Source organism: Megascapheus bottae, chromosome 2 (assembly GCF_031878675.1).
Source record: "Megascapheus bottae isolate mThoBot1 chromosome 2, mThoBot2.hap1, whole genome shotgun sequence".
Taxonomy (NCBI): domain Eukaryota; kingdom Metazoa; phylum Chordata; class Mammalia; order Rodentia; family Geomyidae; genus Megascapheus; species Megascapheus bottae.
The window spans coordinates 52,662,068-52,668,278 of record NC_143510.1 but is presented as its reverse complement, the minus strand read 5'-3'; positions in this window follow the sequence as shown (position 1 = coordinate 52,668,278).

Below are 6,211 nucleotides of genomic sequence, written 5' to 3'. Positions count from 1 at the left end.
TACCCTTTCACATGTCTTGGTACCCATTTCCCTCCCCCCCCATACCCCCCACATTTATTTTTTTTTGGGTGGGTCATGAGGCTTGAACTCAGCCTGGGCACTGTCCCTGAGCTGTTCAGCTCAAGGCTACCACCCTACCCTGGAGCCAAGCCCCACTGCCCATTTTCTAGAGGTTAATTGGAGATAAGAGTCTCAGGTCCTTTTGTGCCCAGGCTGGCTTTTAACCTTGATCCTCAGATCTCAGCCTCTTGAGTAGCTAGGATTACAGGCATGAGCCACTGCGCTTGCTTATTCTTTTTTTCATAGTTATTTAGCATGAAAAAGTTCAAGCCCAGAGAAAATAACATAATCAATACTAGTATACTGAATACTATCTTGAAGTTCGCATATTTTGCTGGATGCTGGTGGCTCATGCCTGTAATCCTAGCTACTCAGGAGGCTGAGATCTGAGGGTAACAATTCAAAGTCAGCCCAGGCAGGAAAGTTTGTGAGACTCTTATCTCTAATTAACCACCAGAAAACTGAATAGTGGTGCTGTGGCTTAAGTGAGCTGAAGACCTCAGGGACAGCACCCAGGCCCAGAGTTCAAAGCCCATGACTGACCCCCCCCACCCCCAAACAAAAGTGCGTATTAAAAAAAATCTCTTTAGGGGCCTGGAGTGTGTCCTAGTGGTAGAGTGCTTGCCTAGCATGCATAAAGCCTTGGGTTTGATTCCTCTGTACCACATACTCAGAAAATGCAGGAAGTGGTGCTATGGCTCAAGTGGTAGAGCACTAGCCTTGAGAAAGTTCAAAGACAGTGCCCACGCCTTTAGTTCAAGCCCCAGGACTGGGGAAAAACAAAACTCAAGAAAAATGGAATTTTAATACCTCAGAAAATGAGTAATGATATGTATCTCAAAGAAGGACACAGAATATTTGCTTTTACATCATTTGCTCGGTCCTCCAAATTTGTCAAATCCACTTCAACTGCACATGGGATAAATTTGTTTCTACACTGCCCTCTAGAGATAAACAGGTTGAACTAGAACTAAGTGAAAATTCATCTTAAATGTGGAAAATCTGTCTCCAACTAAGAAATCTAAGATCCTGGGGAGGTAGTGAAAAGTGTATTAAAAATAGGAGGAAGTTGGGGCTGGGAGTTTGGCCTAGTGGTTAAAGTGCTTGCCTCGCATGCATGAAGTCCCAGGTTTGATTCCTTGGTACCACATATAGAAAAAAGCTGGAAGTGGTGCTGAAGCTCAAGTGGTAGAGCTGTAGCCTTGAGAAAGTCCAAGGACAGTGCTCAGGCCCTGAGCTCAAACCCAGGACTGGCAAAAAAAAAAAAAAAAAGAGGAAGTTGTACCTAGGGCCACACACCTGTAATTCTAGCTACTCAATGATGTATCCATTACTGAGATCACTTTTCCAGGCAAGCCATGGCAAAAAGTTAGCCAGACCCGCATCTCAACAAATAAAGCAGAGTAATATTCCTCCTCGGGGAATCTAGAAATTCAAGAGGTAACTGAGGCCTAACCTCAGGGGAAAAAAAAAAAAAAAGCAAAACCCTATTTGAAAAAGAAAAGAAAAAAAGAACAAGAGGAGGCACTGGTGTTCACACCTGTAATCCTAGCTAATCCAGGAAACAGATCTTAGGATCATGGTTCAAAGCCAGCCTGGGCAGGAAACTGTGAAACCAAAAGTAGTTAACTGGGCAAATTAACTAAAAGCCAAAGTGGAACTGTAGCTAAAGTGGTAGAGTGTTAGCCTTGAGCAAAACAGGCCAGGAGTTTGGCCCAGTGGTAGAGTGTTTGCCTAACATGCTCACATGAAGACCTGGGTACCACATACATAGAAAAAACCAGTAGTGGCGCTGTGGCTCAAGTGGTAGAGCATTACCAAGGACAATGCTCAGTCCCAGAAATCAAGCCCTGGGACTGGCAAAAAAAAAAAAAAAAAAAGGGAGGGGGTGGGGGGGAAGGAAATAGGGACAAAAACATAAGAAGGGATTTCAAGGGATATCAATGTGTTGAAGTAATACACCTACTATCTGGTGAATGTAACCCCCTCGATAATAAAAAAAAAAGATTAAAAAATAAAAATAAATAAAAGAATAAACAAACAAAAAACTGCTCAGGGAATATAGTCAGGCTTGGAGTTCAAGCCCCCACACAGGCACACACAAAAGAAGGTAGGGAGGGGGGAGGGAGTAGAACAGTGATTAGAGCACTGGTCAAGCCCAAGTTCAAATCTGTTATGAAGGGTGGGGGGGAAAAGATGACAGTGAAAACTAAAGTTCTTGGAAATGGGAAAGTTTCCAATTTATGCATAATTAAATCAATGGAGAGGTCTGAAGCACAATGTTATAGTTGTTTTTAAACCAGTCAACCAAAGGCCTAGTAATCCAATATATCAAGGAGCTCAAGAAACTAACCCCTCACAAATCTAATAAACCAACCACTAAGTGCACAAGGAAGCTAAGAAGAGACTTCTCACAAGAAGAGGTGAGAGGGCCAGGAGTTTGGCCTAGTGGTTAAAGTGCTTGCCTAGCATGCATGAAGACCTGGGTTCAATTCCTTGGTACCACATACATAGAAAAAAGCCGGAAGTGGTGCTGGGGCTCAAGTGGAAGAGCTCTAGCCCTGAGAAAAGTCCAAGGACAGTGCTCAGGCCCTGAGCTCAAGCCCAGGACTGGCAAAAAAAAAAAAAAAAGAAGAGGTGAGAATGGCAAAGAAACACACGAGGAAACGCTCATCATCCCTGCCATAAAAGAAGTACAAATCAAAACCACTCTGAGATTCCATCTCACCCCAGTTAGATGGGCCAACATTTTAAATTCGAACAACAAATGCAGGAGGGGATTTTGGGAAAAAGGAACACTATTGCACCAGTAGTGGGAATGTAAACCAGTAGTCATTCTAGAATGCAGTCTGAAAGTTCCTCAAAAATCTAAATATAGGGGCCGGGAATTTGGCCTAGTGGTTAAAGTGCTTGCATAGCATGCACGAAGACCCAGGTTCGATTCCTCGGTACCACATACATAGAAAAAAGCTGGAAGTGGTGCTGAGGCTCAAGTGGTAGAGCTCTAGCCTTGAGAAAATCCAAGGACAGTGCTCAGGCCCTGAGCTCAAGCTCAGGACTGGCAAAAAAAAAAAAAAAATCTAAACATAGACCTTCATTAGGACCTAGCCACACCTCTCCCAGGCATCTACCTTGGATATCATAAGCCAGGACATGTTAAGGACACCTGCTTCTCCATGTTCACTGCTGCACTGTTCACAAGAGCCAAGAGATGGAAGCAACCCACATATCCCACAATAGATGAGTGGATCCAGAAAAGGGGTACCTATATGCAATGGAAGTAGAATAAAATCATGTCATTTGTAGGGAAATAGAACTAGAACAAATCATGTTCAGTGAGGTAAGCCAAGATCAGAGAGACACACAGTGCATGTTCTCTTTGATATGCGGAAGTTAGATCTAAAATGCACTGGGATATGACAAATTATACAGGATTCAGTAAAATTGTATCTTCAGGAGTGTGGGAGGGAGGACAGAGAACTTGGGGGGAGGAGGGTGAAAAAGTGCAGCAGTGGAGCCCACTGGACACTGATGAAAATGAACTGTACAAAAAAAGAAAAAAATATCAACTAAAATGTTGATTTGTAACCCTGTTGTATAGCTACTTAAGATAATAAAATGTGGTACCGAGGAATCGAACCAGGGTCTTCATGTATGCTAGGGGAGCACACTACCACTAGGCCAAACTCCCGGCCCCCACAACCTACATACATTTTTGTTTGTTTGTTTAGTCATGGAACTTTAACTTAGGGCCTAGGTGCTGTTGCTAAGGTTTTGTGCTCAAAGCTAGTGCTCTACCACTTTGAAACATAGCTCTACACCCAGATTTCTGATGGTTAATTGGAGAGGAGTCTTTCAGACTGTGTCCTGTCTGGGGTAGCTTTGAACCAAGATCCTCAGAATTCCTGAGTAGCTAGGGATTTAAGTATGAGCTACCAGTACCCACTGCAGTTGATTAAGAGGGCCAAAAAAAGTGGTGAGGATCAGCATTAGAGTGTCTGCTTGGAAAATCTTGAGTTCGAACCCCAGTAGCATGGCGGGGGACGGGGGTGGGAGGGAGAGGGAAGAGCCTAAGAAGAAAAAATAGGGGAATCAGGAGTTTGGCCTAGTGGTAGAGTGCTTGCTTAGCAAGCCGAAAGCAGGGGTTTGATTCTTCAGTTCCACATACATACATTTAAAAAAAAAAAAGAAGTGGTGCTGTGGCTCAAGTGGTAGAGCTCTAGCCTTGAGAAAACCCCAAAACAGGGCTCAGGCCCAGAGTTCAAGCCCCAGGACTGGCAAAAAAGAAAAAGAAAAAAAGAAAAGAAAAAGAAAAAGAAAGAAATAGGGTCAGATTTTAATAAACTATCTAGGTCTTTGAACAACAATAAAAAGGGCTGTTTTCCAAACTGGATACTTTCATTGGTTAAGAAAAGATTATAGGCTGGGGCTGGGAGTTTGGCCTAGTGGTAGAGTGCTTCCTAGCATGCATAAAGACCTGAGTTCCATTCCTCGGTACCACATACATAGAAAAAGCTGGAAGTGGGCCGGGAGTTTGGCTTAGTGGTAGAGTGCTTGCCTAGCATGCACGAAGACCCGGGTTCGATTCCTTGGTACCACATACATAGAACAAAGCAAGAAAATGGTGCTGAGGCTCAAGTGGTAGAGCTCTAGCCTTGAGAAAATCCAAGGACAGTGCTCAGGCTCTGAGCTTAAGCTCAGGACTGGCAAAAAAAAAGAAAAAAGAAAAAGCTGGAAGTAGTGTTATGGCTTAAGTGGTAGAGCTTCAGCCTTGAGAAAACCTAAGGACAGTGCTCAGGCTCTGAGTTCAAGCCTTAGGACTGGCAAAAAAAAAAAAAAAAAAAAGGATTAAAGGAACTAACGAGGTACCAAAATGGAAGAAAAAGGTAAGTTTTGAATTCAGGTAAGTTTCAAATTTCTAGTATCAGGCAGAGACACAAATGACACAAAACAAAGCAACTCTCCAATGCATTTTTCTTTTTTTTCCTTTTTACTTACATTAAATACATCGGTAAATCAGCAGTCGCATTCTGTTACCACGATTGTTATGTTGGAAGGAGAGGGAAAGAAAGGCAAATGCTTTCTCAGAAGCAAAAAAAGAGACACCCCTTCCCCTTAAAAAATAAACAAACAAAAAAAACTGATTAGAAGAAAAAAAATGAAGAGCTGGGAAATAAAAAACTAAAATCCCCAACCCCAACAGTGCTCAAAGGAGGGCAGAAGAGCCGGTAGGAGTAGAGGAAAGGCAGCAGATAGGCCTGGAAGCTAAGGCCAATACTGTTCCTAAGAGGGTGAGGAATGGGGAATCCTGGGAAAGCATTTCCCCAGCCCCAAGGCAATGAAATATTTTCACTCCTGCTCCATGAGGAAAGCTGCATGGAGAATTTCATTTCTAAGAGACTTACAGAGCCATTCTAGTTCTTCCACTTGTAAAAAGGGCACACTGAGTGCTTTGGAGAGCTAATGGGTTCTGTGGAAGAAAGGGGAAATGTGTATGTAGTTCAGGGCCATGGGAACTAAGGCTGCCCCTGGAAAAGGAAGGGATCTGAGGCCTAAGTGGAAGAACCAAAGCTGTCCTTCAGCATCTCAGCTTCATGGATTTCTCAGCTGCTCTGGGACAGAGGTCATTTCCAAGCCAAAAGGGCAGAAAGATTCCAATCCTGGGCTGCTGTGGCTTTTCCTTTCTTTTATCTCTAAATTTTCCCAAAACTCTGTGTTAGAGCAAGAGGTAACTTAAAGAGTTCTTTCTCACCTTGATAGCTTCCCACAGACACCCTAAAACACCTGATGAAGGATGTGAAGAGAGGCTAGAGATTCAGGAAGAACCAAGGTCCTCTGATGATGTAAGACAGCTGTAAGGAACCTTCAGTGCTAGCTACTTCCTGTCCACAGAAATAGGTGGTATCATATGAGGGAGGCCTACGTAGGCCCCTAGTGGTACATAGATTAAACCACGGGTTGTATGGAAGGTAGAACTCAAATGGAAGAGATAACAAAAGAAGAAAATGGGCCTGATGGGAGGCAGGAAATACACTACACAGTGAGAATAAAGATTTTACCTATTTACAGGGAAGTAGAAAAAGACATGGTAATGGATAGCAAATAGAATGTGAAACCCTGGAATAGGATAGAAAACTTCTCCCTTTTGTCT